Consider the following 14,306-nt stretch of genomic DNA (forward strand, 5'->3'; position numbering starts at 1 on the left):
CCACCAGGAATGTGCCACTTTGGACAGGAATGTGTGCCATCTGCTGATTGAGTCAACAACAGCAGGATGAAACAGTTCCCATAGACTAACATAGGAATTAATTCCTATAAGAAGGGACTCTAAAGACTGATGACTTTGAGTCTCTGGTTCTGCTGCCAGCCTCCAGGAGCATCAGGTGCACCTGACACAGACTCGGCTCCATCCTCATGACCAAGATACCTGGCCAGTAACTTGGCATGAGCAACTTCTAGGCTGGTAACTATAACACCTATACAGAACTTGAATGAATGATTGTGTGAATGAATCTCTCTCTCTCTCTCTCTCTCTCTCTCTATATATATGTATGTGTGTATGTATAAGAAATAAGTAGTCAAACAACGTTGTTTACTTTTATCTTTTGCTTTATCAGTATATTTACAATAAATGTGGCATCTTTGCCTTATCCCTCTTAATAAGATCCTGCTGGTTTTTATTCTATTGGTATAACATTTATGCGCTTGAACTGTTTTAAGCATTTTGCTCAATTTTACATAAGGTGGTTACATCTTTACAAAAGGAAATATGATCGTATGTATAATGTACACGTACAATGTAGCATGTGCAATATAAAGTGATGATCCCTGGCCAATGCAATGTTATAACAAATATATACACGTGGGACTCAGTTATGGCTCTAAGAGTGGGACGGGGGAGCTGCACTGCCTGAGTGGTGGAGGTACAGAACATCACACCATGAAAATGGTACATTTCTTCTGGGAGGATTAGACCCTCAATAGCTGAACACATCTTTATGAAACTTGCGGCCACCGTCGATACCGCCTCTGGCCTTGCAGCCAAGCAAGTCAGTATGTACAGCTTTCCTCTGGGTGTCTTCTTAGGGAAACGACCCAGACTATCTACACCTACATGCTGAAATGGAACCTCAATTATGGGGAGTGGCTGGAGAGGGGCCTTGACCTGGTCCTATTGCACCTGGGAGCCATACAAACTCTTCCTCAAAGTCTAACTTCTTCATTACGCCTATAGTGCAGAGGAGAACCTCCTGACAATCATTCCATCACACCGTTCTTAAGCTGTGCTATGTGGAAGAATCTTTTCATCTACTTAAGAGCCATTTGAGGTTATCCATCATGTATGACTTTAGGTCTTCCTGTGGGAAAGCCAGCCACAGGTAGATAAAAGGGGAGGAAAACACCACCAATACATCCCCACTTAAGCTCACCTTTATCATCCCACCAGCAGGCTTTCATCATAGAAATAGATGACCCGATGACTTCTGCACGGAACACAAAATCTTTCCACACAAAGCGCCTGAGTGTCCGCATCACTTCTAGGGCTTTGTGAGACCTGCCTTCTGGTCCCGATCAGCGTGGTTCCATTACAGCCACCCTGCCAGGGCTGCCCCAGGCTGGAACAATGGGTGCTGGGGGTGTGAAGCTTTAAGTAATAAGAGCCACCAAACCATGGTCTCATCGTACACTGGGTTTGCAGTTTTGTTCATTTGCTTTTAGTACCCCGCAACATCTTCCCCTGGGATTTCACCCTGGGGTGGAATACAGATGCCCAACACCGCTGCTCTGCTAAGTCTGCTTTCTCTGCTTTGCAGTGTGTCTTTCAAAAATTTGAAGCAAAAATCTCAAATTTCTTATAAAAGTGCAGGAAAACTTGGGAGACTCTAACCAAATTAATGTGCACAAAAATGTTTTCATGGTTTCTTCGTGTGATTTTTCTTTTCTTGTTGAATTAAAACACATTTCTCTGCAATGATGGAAACTCCAGCACAACAGTCTGCGCTAGGGCTTGAGATCCAGAAAATGAAACGTGACCACAGGAAGGGAAGAGAATTAAACAAAGCCCAAGCAAAGGGGAAGGCAAATGTTAAAAGAGAAGGAACCAGCAAAAGTGGTGAACACTGAATTTCAATTTTAAAAAAAATATTTGAATTCTTTCATCCCAGGGACACACTTGGTAAAAAAAATACCTAATGTGACTTCTCTGCATAACCTCCTTCTGACCACATTGGAAATCATAGTCATCCATGTGGGTACCTCTCTAGTATGTTTTATTATCCTAATTGCTCATCCTGTTTTGTGATTTGTTCTCAATTTTTCACTACTGTCTGCTACTTGGAGTGATCAACAGGACATGATATTCACACCTTTCAACTACATCTATTCCTCAGCTCCGGTATGAATATTAAGATCGGGAAATAACAATTAGTTAAGGTTTCATTTTCTCAGAGCACACTCTCTCCTATAGTTTCACAGAAGGAAGAGACCGACGGTTTGTGCTGTCTACATTTTAAATGTGCCGTCTAAATTGGTGGAAATGGTTAAAGTTGAGATTTGCCAATATTTTTGAGGGGCCTAAACCTTTCCTCCAGAGACCCCCCCTCTCCCTAATCACCCCAAGGACTCCCACGGCCTATCCAACGCCCCCATTCCCCATCTGCCCCGCCCCCCAGAGCCTCTGAACCATCCAAACCCCCCACTCCCTGTCCCCTGACCGTCCCCCCGAGACCCTCTGCCCTTTATCCAACCCCTCGGCCCCGGCCCAGCACCTTTAACACACCGCTCAGAGGAGCGTGTCGAAGCCAGACACGCTGATGCGCCGATCCGCCGGAGCGCGCAGCCCCGCCCCCCAGAGCGCTGCTTTACCGTGTTATATCCGAATTCCTGTTATAACGGGCCGCCTTATAGCGGGGTAGAGGTGTACTTCCCCTCCACCCCTAAAGTACTCTGACTTCTACATATGTAGTGTGTTTCTATTATGATCAGGGTTGCTATTCATTCATCTGTCCTCATGAGAACTATTTCTAGTATTTCAAGGTTTGAGAAGCTTCCTAGAGACTTTTAAAAAAAATATGAACATACTAAATGACTTGCGAGCTTATGTGTGGAAGAGATATTTTCATTTAATTTATTGAGATCAATTCAATGAAAATTATATTTTTTCCCTTTGTATTTCAACCATTCCCTATTTCCTTTCAGCTCCGGCTGCTGCAACTACTGAGGTTAAAACAGAAGGATGCAGTGGAATCCCTCCTCTCTGCCGATTCTTCCCACAGTGACTTCTAACACTCCAGAACGCTTGACGTGTTATGCGATACATTCACTCTGTCCTCATCATATAGCGGAGCTTGAGACGTTTCCTAGAGACATTTATAAAATATGTGAACTGAGCATAAGACTTGTAAGATGATGAAAGATATTTTCATTTCATGTATTGACGTTAATAAAGGGAAACATTTATTTTTCCCTTTGTGTTTCAACCAACTCTCATTTCATTCCAGCTGAGGATGCAGTGACTACAGAGCTTAAAACAGTTGGAGGAAATTGTATCGTGCAGTGGATTCCCTCCTCTCTACTGATTTTTCCCACAGTGATTTCTAAGGCTCCAAAATGCTTGACCTTGTATTATGCAATACACTCACTCCACAATGACAGGTTTCAGAGTAGCAGCCGTGTTAGTCTGTATCCGCAAAAAGAACAGGAGTACTTGTGGCACCTTAGAGACTAACAAATTTATTAGAGCATTCTTAGTCTCTAAGGTGCCACAAGTACTCCTGTTCTTTTCACTCCATAATGAAATTCCAACTGTCCATATTACAATTTATGTGATAATACTCTGTTGATTTACTCAAAGTTTAAATTGCAAAATGAAGGATATCGATGCAAAACAGTTACAAGAAAATTAAGAAAGGGTTAAACCTTAAACATTGTTGACATAATGCGTTTGCTATATATTTCTGTGGTTCAACTCTTCTCTGATCAAAATCTCATGTCTGAACTGTAACAGGCAGCTTAAGCACAGTATAACAGCATAACAAATATGAACTGGAAAAACTTTGCAAGAAAAAAAGATGTGCATAATTTTCCTCTAATGTCAGAACGAAGGGAGAGATTTCAGGTGGCCCCAAGGGGTTTTCAAGCTTCGAGTGTCTCTGAAGGGGAACGGCAAGGTGGCAATCTGGGAAATCTTCCTGCTGCTTTTGCAAAAATCTCTCTGAAACCACCTGAGGTGAGAGTTCCATTCAGATATTCCAACACAGACTCACCAGCAAGTTGGGCATGTGGAGACATGTTTGGTTGCAGTGATGGAAAATGGGACTCTCTGACCAGGAGGTAAGGACCATAGGCGTGCGCAGCACATTGCATTAGGGTGTGCACCCAGGGATTTTTTTTTTTTTTAAGGCGAACGTCATAAACGTCTGGGTGTGGGAGGGGGTGCTGTGTGCGGGAAGGGGCTCAGGGCAAGGGATTGGGGGGCTGAGGAGGGGGTGTGGGATGTATGAGGAGGCTCAGGGAAGGGGGTTGAGGTGCAAGAGGGGGCGGAGTGCAGCAGGGGGCTCAGGGCAGGGGTTCAGGGGGGGTGCAGTGTGCAGGAAGGGGCTCAGGGCAAGGGACTGGGACAGAGGAGGGTGTGGGATGTATGAGGGGGCTCAGGGAAGGGGCTTGGGGTACAGGAGGAGTGCAGGAGGGGGCTCAGGGCAAGGGATTGGGATCCAGGGTGTGGCAGGGGTCTTAGGACAGGGAGTTGGGGTGCAGGAGAGGTGCAGCAGGGGGCTCAGGACAGGGAGTTGTGGGGCAGGGGTTAGGGGGCAAGGTGCAGGAAGGGGGCTCAGGGCAGGGGGTTGGGGGCTCAGGGCAGGGGGTTGGGGTGAGAGGTGCAGTCAGGGGGCTCAGGGCAGGGAGTTGGGATGCAGAAGGGGTACAGGGTGCAGGCAGGGGGTTCAGGGCAGGGGGTTGGGGGCAGGAGGGGGCTCAGGGCAGGGGGTTGCGGGGCAAGGTGCAGGTCGGGGGCTCAGGGCAGGGAGTTGTGGGGCAGGGGTTGGGGTGAGAGGTGCAGGCAGGGGGCTCAGGGCAGGGAGTTGGGATGCAGGAGGGGTACAACGTCCAGGCAGGGGGTTCAGGGCAGGGGGTTGGGGTGAGAGGTGCAGGCCGGGGGCTCAGGGCAGGGAGTTGTGGGGCAGAGGTTGGGGGACAAGGTGCAGGCAGGGGGTTCAGGACAGGGGGCTGGGGTGAGAGGTGCAGGCAGGGAGCTCAGGGCAGGGAGTTGGGATGCAGGAGGGGTACAGGGTGCAGGCAGGGGGTTCAGGGCAGGGGGCTGGGGTGAGAGGTGCAGGCAGGGAACTCAGGGCAGGGAGTTGGGATGCAGGAGGGGTACAGGGTGCAGGCAGGGGGTTCAGGGCAGGGGGCTGGGGTGAGAGGTGCAGGCAGGGAGCTCAGGGCAGGGAGTTGGGATGCAGGAGGGGTACAGGGTGCAGGCAGGGGGTTCAGGGCAGGTAGTTGGGGTGAGAGGTGCAGGCAGGGGGCTCAGGAGAGGGAGTTGGGGTGCAGGAGGGTAGGCTGTTTGCAGGCAGGCCCGGGGCTGGGGATCTGGGCTCTCCCGCCTTGGCAGGCAGGCTCGGGGGCCGGGCTGGGCGCTTGGGGCCAGGCCGGGAAGAGGCAGCCAGGGTGGATCGCAGGGCGCCGGGCTGCTCCCAGGGCTGGACTCAAGCCCGAGGGTGCCGGGCCGGAGTCCCCGAACAGCGCCGGGGAGCAGAGCTCGCAGCCGGGCTGCGGGAGGGGGCCTGTGGGCCGGGCTCGCCCCCTGCCCCGGGCCTGCTGGGCTCAGGGGCGGCCTGACCCCCCGGGTGGTGCCCGGGCCCCTGGCCAGCGCGGGGAGCCGCAGGCGGGTTTGGGGCGCTGGAGGGGGGCAGCTGCCTTGGGGCGGGGAGCTGGGGCAGCAGCCCCGCGGGCCACCTTAAGCGGCTGTGTTGGTGCTGCCGGGTGGGAGGCTGCCAGGGAGCACATGGGGCTGTTAAAGCAGCCAGCCCAGCCCTGGGGAGGGGGAGCCCGGCTGAACGGGGTGCAGGCCGGGGGCTCAGGGCAGGGAGAGGGGGTGCAGGAGAGGTTCAGGCTTACCCGCAGCGGCGCGCTCCCTGCCTGCCAGGGCCCCATGCCGGGCCGCTCCCCGCAGCCCCGGGGGACGGGCGGGGCAGCACAGGGCTCTGCACGCTGCCCTTGCCACGCCTCCAGGTACCTCCCCTGAAGCTCCCATTGGCCGCAGTTCCCCGTTCCCGGCCAATGGGAGCTTCGGGAGGCGGTGCCTAGAGCAACCCCTTAGCCCCAGAGACATGCTGCCCTGATAGCTGCTTCGGAAAGCAGCGCGGGGCCTGCGGCACCACGGGGGGCAAATCCCGCGGGCCGGATGCAAAGCCCCGAGGGGCCAGATCCGGATCCGGCCCATGGGCATGAGGGTGTGTGCCCGGGCCCACCCCGTGCGCACGCCCATGGTAAGGACCTATAGTTTCCCAGGGTGAAAGCGAAGAGAGACCAATTTCTTTCATCAGAGACAAGCAGTTCAGCCTCAGTGCTAGCAGGAGAATCCATGTGGAATTATGGGGTTTTCAAATCTAGGACAAACTCACAAAGAGGTTTAGAAATTTAAATACCAACATTTTTAGAAGTACTAATCAAAATCAAGTAATATTTTATACAGGATTTAAAATGAGATGCGGTGGAATTTTAAAAGCTGTTACTATTTAGTCTATCTGTGCACTGTGACAATAGTTTCAGATCATTTTACGCCATTTGTAACAGGATCTTTATGTCAGTCATTTATTTATTGTTCCTATTTATGTAATTATCATAGGCATTTGTTTCTGATCAATAAATAATTATTTTATATAAAATGGCAACCTATAGCAATAATGATTTGAATTAAATACCTATTGAACCAAAACGAAAAAAGGAGAAGAGAAAAGCCCTGTAATTGTTCAGCCTTAAAACCCCAATTCCAGAGAGTACTTATGCACGTGACTAACTTAAAGTACGTGAGCCATCCCACTGCTGTTAGTGCTCCAATCAGGAACATGCTTAAATACATTGATGAATCAGTGTCCCAGTTCACAATAATTCCATATTAAAAATAATAGTTACTGAATGATAATTAGCCTTTCCATTCAAACAGACCCCACACCACACCTGAACTCTGCCACCTTTTCCTATTCTACTTTTTACCAGGTTATTTTTCCCCAGAAAACCTTGGCCATTTGGATGTTTGGTGTAGTAGACGGTTGTATTGGAAGAGGCTAGATTGGTGCCCTTTCCCCCACTAAGCAAGAGTGCATGCATCCCTTAATACATATCAATTGTTAGTTTGTAATTAGCCTGTCCATACCCCATCCATCAGGTTTATGTGCATTCACATACCCTCTCCCCCCACCCAAATCAAATCAGGTTTGTATGTATCCAACACCTACGCACAATACACTTACTAGCACTGCCCCCACTATTAAGTTTGTGCTCGCATGCACTCTTATCAGGTTTGTGCCCCCACCGCCTGATCCCATTACCTTTGTGTGCACCAGATCCAATTCATTCTTGGGCATACACCACAAACAAAATTACATGTGAATAATGAGAGCAGGAAGAGGCCATTTTGTATTAGGATTATCAAAGTTTCTCTTTGTCACCTCTAAAATGCAGCTCCCCATTTGGTGGAATACATCAATCAGTTACTACTGGAATGGGGATGGGAGAGGCGGAGCAAGGGTGGAGTCGGGCCAGGGCTGGGGGTAGAGGGGGCTTGAGCACCCACCAGCGCCACTAGAGTCTGCGCCTCTGGGGGCTACCCCTTTTGCCCTCCCCCTACCGGCCTAAAATCAAGCTTGTGTGCTCATGGACTGCATGTTCCACCAACAGCCAGTTTTATGAGCACAGTGCGTCAAAATTTCAGTTGTAATGTGAATAATGACTAAAAGTTACCCTAAACCCAATAATTTAAAACTATTTGAAAAACAAAACAAAACTAGCCCTTAGACTGGACCTAGTGAGGATCTACCTCTCTACCAAATCTGGGTACGTAGACAGTATTCTGAAGAGTTGCTACTCAACCCTAGCACTGCCTAGGACAAATTTAAGCCAGACACTAAAACTGGAGATTTCTTATTGAAAAGTTTTTAAAAGAAGTCAAACAGCCACTACATTAAATGTTCCAATAGTATAAAAACAACTTGGGTGTGAGTTCTCACAATGATTGTCAATCTCCCTTTAGAGAAAAACCAGGAACATATTCCCCACAGGCAATCCCTTTTATAATGCAACCGAAAATACGGAGTTGCTAATAGGAGCCTCTGTACATTCAAAGTCAACAGATGGCGCCACTGCAGAAGCCTTTGCTTGTCTTTCCTCTGGGGTTCTAAAACAGTTTTGATGTGGGCCTAATCTTATAAAAATTGTTCTATGGACCCTTTCCTCACCTCTTCGAGATCAGGTAACACCTTCGTGGCAGGTACAGCAAATGCTTCCAAAGAAAAGTAGTACTAGGAACATATTGACAGTAATTTCAGTACTAGGAACGTGAGATCTGCTTGCTCACTGAAGACCACCATCAGGTCCTCCATGTGCCACCACTGATACATAAACCTCAACTTGGGACCTGCTGGTTTAGAGGCACGTACAAGGAGTTAACTCTGACAACAAATGCCTATCCTTTCTTATGGTGCAGGTTTTTTTCAGTAGCTGTGCCTATCGGTAGTAGTAGTTCTTTCCTGCTCAAGTCTCTCTGCCTTCTTTCATTCCTTGGTGGAGTGGAAACCTACAGGTTATATTGACAAAACACAATTACATTAAAATGAGAGCAAAAAACAAAAACAATAGACTGTATAAACAAGTCAAGGATTATAAACAGATTGGTTCACAACCTCCAAGATGTATCCCCCTCTCTGGTGGTACATGGCAGTAACAGAGCATGTGGGAGCCATACACATTCTTCTTCAAAGTCTAACTAAATCATTACCCCTATGGTGCAGAGGGGAACCTCCCGCCAATCATTCCATCACACTGTTTTTAAGCTGGGCTACATATAACAAATGAATTCGTTTCCTTAAGAAGCCATTGGGCGATTTCTATCATCTAGGATTTTAGGCCTTCCTGTGAGAAAGCCAACCTTAGGGGGATAAAAAGGGAGGAATACGCTACCACTAGATCCCCACTTAAGCTCGCCTTTATCCTACCATTGGTAGGTAGGAGGAAATAGTGACAGGTTTGTCTCCAGCTTTCATCCTAGAAAGAGATGAGGCTCTGGTTTCTGTACAGAACACAAGGTGTTTCCACACAACGTAATTTTTGTGCCACTGATATTGCAAGCTACGCCCACTAGAGCTGTGCTAGCACTGCCCCAGCCCAATGTGTGCATGCTCGCTAAAGGCCCCCCACGTGGATCATAACTGTACGAAGAACAATCCAAGAGAGAAGTATGTGCAAAAGCATCTTACTCCATGGCACCTCATCTCACTTCCATGTGGCACAAGTAAGAGTCCCGTGCAGATGGCTCTATCCCTGCACGAATCCTCTGCAGCAGGCTCTGAGCAATTTGTAACTAACTTTCCTCAAGCAAGAGACTAGCCGTTTGCATATATGCTGCAGGGGAGCTGGAACTAGGGGCACTGGGGTGCCCAGCATGAAGTGATATTAGCAAGCGAATGCACGGTTTCCATCATACATGGGGTTTACAGTGTTGTTCAATGGCTTTCAGCATCCCCACTATAAAAATTGTTCCAGACCCCTGAATTGCTGTTACCATAGGTGCCAACCCCTTGGGGGCTCCAGGGCTGGAGCGCCCACTGAAAAAAATTAGTGGGTGCTTAGCACCCACCGGCAGCCAGCTCCCTCCCTCCTTCCCTCCCAGAGCCTCCCACCCGCCACAATCAGCTGTTCCACGGCGTGCAGGAGGCGCTGGGAGGCAGAAAGAGGAGCAGGGATGAGGCACACTCGGAGGAGGGGACAGAAGGGGGTCAGACGAGGTGAGGAGGGGGTGGGGTGGGATGGGAAAAGGCAGGGCGGGGGTTGGGGAAGGGGTGAGGGCAGGACCTGGGGAGCAGCGGGGGCGGCAAGAGGCGGGGCGGGTGTGGGAGCTTAGGGGATGGGGGCGGGTGGGGCCGTGGGCAGAGTGGGGGGGGTTGAGTAGCCCTGGAACCCAGAGGAATCCGGCACCTGTGGCTGTTACTGTACAGATTTCCTGAAAAAGGTGATTTGGCTCCCCTCCCATTACCCTGTGTTTATTTTGTCACCTTAGCCTGTCCTAGTATTCACACTACTTATTTCCCTCTCTCCTCAACAGCTTCCCCTGAACTTCACCCTGGTGGGGAATACACATCTCCAACACCCCCAGAAAGTAACTGGAGAATGGGAAACATTGCAGCCATGGCTATCTGGGGGGTCTGGTAAGTCGGCCAGAGTGGTGGAGGTACAGAGCGTCACAGCATGAAAATGTTTTGTTTCTTCGGGCAGAATTAGACCCTCGCTAGCTGAGCACCATCTTTCGGAAACCGGCCATCGGCGGGCGCCCCCCACTGGCCTGGCGGCCATCGGCGGGCGCCCCCCACTGGCCTGGCGGCCATCGGCGGGCGCCCCCCACTGGCCTGGCGGCCATCGGCGGGCGCCCCCCACTGGCCTGGCGGCCATCGGCGGGCGCCCCCCACTGGCCTGGCGGAAAGCCGACCAAAAGCCATATGGCTGCAGCTTTTTAAGGCCCAACCGCCGTGGCCAGGCATTCCTTTTCTATGGCTGGAGAGTTCTGCTTCTGGGACAGCAGCTTTCTGCTCACATACCCGATGGGATGTCTCTCCCCCTTTCCGTCAATCTGCATTGGCACCACACCCAGCCCTCTTCTGAAGCGTCAGTGAACACCGGAAAGAGCTTGTCAAAGTCCTGCTTTAACAGCACCGAGCCCTTGACCAGAGCCTCTTTCAGAGCACAGAGACGCCTCTGCCACTGCTTGGGCCAGACCACCTCATCTGGATTACCCTTCATACATACCTTAGTGATTCGGGTGGCTATGAAGCTAAAGGGAAAAGGCAGGGCGGGGGTTGGGGAACGGGTGAGGGCAGGACCTGGGGAGCAGCAGGGGGGCGGCAAGAGGCGGAGCGGGGGTGGGAGCTTAGGGGATGGGGGCGGGTGGGGCCGTGGGCAGAGTGAGGGGGGTTGAGTAGCCCTGGAACCCAGAGGAATCTGGCACCTGTGGCTGTTACTGTACAGATTTCCTGAAAAAGGTGATTTGGCTCCGCTCCCATTACCCTGTGTTTATTTTGTCACCTTAGCCTGTCCTAGTATTCACACTACTTATTTCCCTCTCTCCTCAACAGCTTCCCCTGAACTTCACCCTGGTGGGGAATACACATCTCCAACACCCCCAGAAAGTAACCGGAGAATGGGAAACATTGCAGCCATGGCTATCTGGGGGGTCTGGTAAGTCGGCCAGAGTGGTGGAGGTACAGAATGTCACAGCATGAAAATGTTATGTTTCTTCGAGCAGAATTAGACCCTCGCTAGCTGAGCACCATCTTTCGGAAACCGGCCATCGGCGGGCGCCCCCCTCTGGCCTGGCGGCCATCGGCGGGCGCCCCCCTCTGGCCTGGCGGAAAGCCGACCAAAAGCCATATGGCTGCAGCTTTTTAAGGCCCAGCCGCCCTGGCCAGGCATTCCTTTTTTATGGCTGGAGAGTTCTGCTTCTGGGGCAGCAGCTTTCTGCTCACATACCCGATGGGATGTCTCTCCCCCTTTCCGTCAATCTGCATTGGCACCACACCCAGCCCTCTTCTGAAGCGTCAGTGAACACCGGAAAGAGCTTGTCAAAGTCCTGCTTTAACAGCACCGAGCCCTTGACCAGAGCCTCTTTCAGAGCACAGAGACCCCTCTGCCACTGCTTGGTCCAGACCACCTTATCTGGATTACCCTTCTTACATACATATCTCATCGCGGCGCTCCAGCCTCTGCTTTGCCCCTCCTGCCAACTCACAATCGGCCACCCGCTCCTCTTTCTCAGGCAGTGCCTGTCGCTGCTTCCCATCCGCCCTCCTCACGGTGCCTGCACCGCTTTTAGCCTCAGCCGCAGTCCCTCTCATGCCGCCATGTGGAAGCCTGGACCGAGCCCCCCGCCTCTGAGGTGCTTGCTTCATCTGGTCCCAACCATTCTGATGTTCCCGGGGTAGCGGGGTTCTACTGGCTGTGGGCAGCTCCTAGTGCCGCTTCTCCCCATTGAGCCCCCCTTTCCCTGAGGGCCTGGAGCAGTGTCAGAATTTCAAAGACCAGGGCCCCCGCCTGGGCATGTGGCCCTCTGCTCCTAAGCCCCGCCCCCGGATCGTGCCACCTCAGAGGTTCTCTCGGGCCCACCTCACAGTCGGCGTTCGCCGTCCTCTAACCTGAAGTCTCGCCTCAGTCTCGAGCTGACTCAGCCTCTCTCTCACACCGAACGCCCTCCCTCTTGAACCAATTCCCGCCCAGTCTGAGCCCCGCCCCCTGGTGGAGCCCCCTGTGGGCTCCGTCCAGCCCTTGTGTCTGCGACTAAGTTTTGGAGTCCTGGTGCCATGGCGGCAGGGCAGCGATGCACAGAGCTGCCTCCAGAGGTGCGAGGGGCGGATCTCACCTGTCAGGCTTCCCATGGCAGCCCCCGCACTGAGCCTGCCCTGGCCTCTTCCTACGGGGCAGGGGGAACCAAACCATCCCCTGCTGTCCCTCAGCAGTGCACAGAGCCTGCCTGCCCCTGCTTCCCCACTGTGCCAAGCTTGGCCCCATCCCTGCTGCTCAGGCTTTAGCATCAAGCCCACCATGGCTTCCCTCGTCCCCAGCAGCGCGGAGCCATCCCAGACTCTTTGGCAGAGCCCACCACCAGCCCAGGGAGGAGTTGGGCCACTCCCAGCCTTAGGCAGTGACTTCCCATTTGCACAGCCCGACTCCATTGACAGGAAAGAGAAACCAGGAGATAGCGACCCACATCCTCAAAGATGTTTGGGCCCTTCACTCCCATAATGGCTATGTACCTTGGAGGAGCTGGGCCAATATAGCCAAAAGATACAGCAAAAGCTTCTAGTGTAAAGAGACATCCCCTGCACAGGCATCAGAAAGGAAATGACCCGCACACTGAAATGTGCTGAGGTGCTATCTACACATCAGTATATTGAGTCCTGGAGGTTCTTCTTTTTATCCATAGAGGTTTAAATTAATCTTCTAGGCAAAGCACTTTCAACCTTGATTTAATTATAGGGATGTGTTTTATAGTACACAAAAATAAAGAGCTTGTAATTTTACAATTCTATCTACAAGAGACCAAATGTCATAACCCAGTACCTTAAACTTTAAACCATTCTAGAGTTACATGGAAATTCTGTTCTTTATTCCCCCTGAAGAAACCGAATATATAGGGTTTGTATGTGTGTTTGAATCTTTAGCGATAATAATCCCAGTAGACAGGCACCTCTGACCAAGAAAAGGGCCGCTCAGGAATGCAGCAGGGAAAGATCCTTCTACCCCTGGGGCAACTGTTCCAAACCCCCCAGAGTGAACACACACACACACACACATACATATACCGGAAGAATATAGGAAAGGGAAATATTTCTTTCCACGGAGATGAAAGGAGAAAGATAACAGGGGGAAAGATGGGGGAAGCGGTAAAACAGGGTTGCGTTCATTACAAGGCCCCACTAGTACCACAGTCGGAAAGAGCTGGGGGGAGAACGGTAATTCTATTTTATAGAGGATTTTGCTATTTCAAAATCAGATTTCATTCTGATTTGGAATCATATTCAAAAATTTTGAAATTCTGTGTGAAATGGAATTGCTGATCTCCACTGAGCTCTAAAGCAGCCTTGTAGGCTGCCCCAAAGCTGGAGATCCTTGGAGCCTTACAAGACCTAGCTCCACGGTAGCACACCTGGTGGGCTGTCCTGGAGCCATGGACCCTAAGAGCCCTACCTGGCGAGGAGTCACGAGCCTGGCAGCTGGGGCTCCCGCAACTTTCAGGCTCCCAGCTTCCCATCAGCCCACCAGGCAGGCAGCTGAGGAGCTGGGAGCCTGGAAACCCAGGTTCCCCAGCAGCGTGCCACATGGTCTATCAAGGAGCCCGGCAGCTGAGCTGTCAGGAAGCCAAGCAAGTTTCTGATGGAATTCTGCCTGGCCGGCAAAGTTCCATTGGAAACATGCTTGGTTTCTGGTGGATTCTGTCAGAATTGACACAGTCCTGCAGTGTGTTTCAATTTCAACAAAAGAGCAAACTCTGGCAATTGTTTTTTTCTAACAAGCTCCGCTAATTAGCAATGGAGAGCAACACGACACAATAGTTTTAAACAATAAGACCATCATAGACAAATCAAACAGCAGGGAAGATAATTTTTAAATAGGCAGAAGGTATGGTAATTATTCAGTGGAAATGCAACCTGCACCAACGCAGTCTTTGAGAGGTTTAGCCAACTTTACATCAGGTTAACTAGCAGCAATCTATTCTATTGAATAGTCAGTCCTGACAGATCTTTTGTTTAGCTG

At 51.0% G+C, this 14,306-nt stretch overlaps 1 long non-coding RNA gene across 1 annotated transcript; it reads right to left on the reverse strand.

The window, feature by feature from the left end:
- Positions 1-2,905: 2,905 nt before the first annotated feature.
- Positions 2,906-6,390, reverse strand: LOC128838145 (uncharacterized). The gene is made up of 2 exons (XR_008445109.1): positions 5,907-6,390; positions 2,906-3,151 (listed from the first exon to the last, which is right to left on the reverse strand). It is a non-coding gene; the product is annotated as an uncharacterized LOC128838145 (long non-coding RNA).
- Between the last annotated feature and the right edge of the window lie 7,916 nt (positions 6,391-14,306).

Source organism: Malaclemys terrapin, chromosome 5, assembly GCF_027887155.1.
Source record: "Malaclemys terrapin pileata isolate rMalTer1 chromosome 5, rMalTer1.hap1, whole genome shotgun sequence".
Lineage (NCBI taxonomy): Eukaryota > Metazoa > Chordata > Testudines > Emydidae > Malaclemys > Malaclemys terrapin.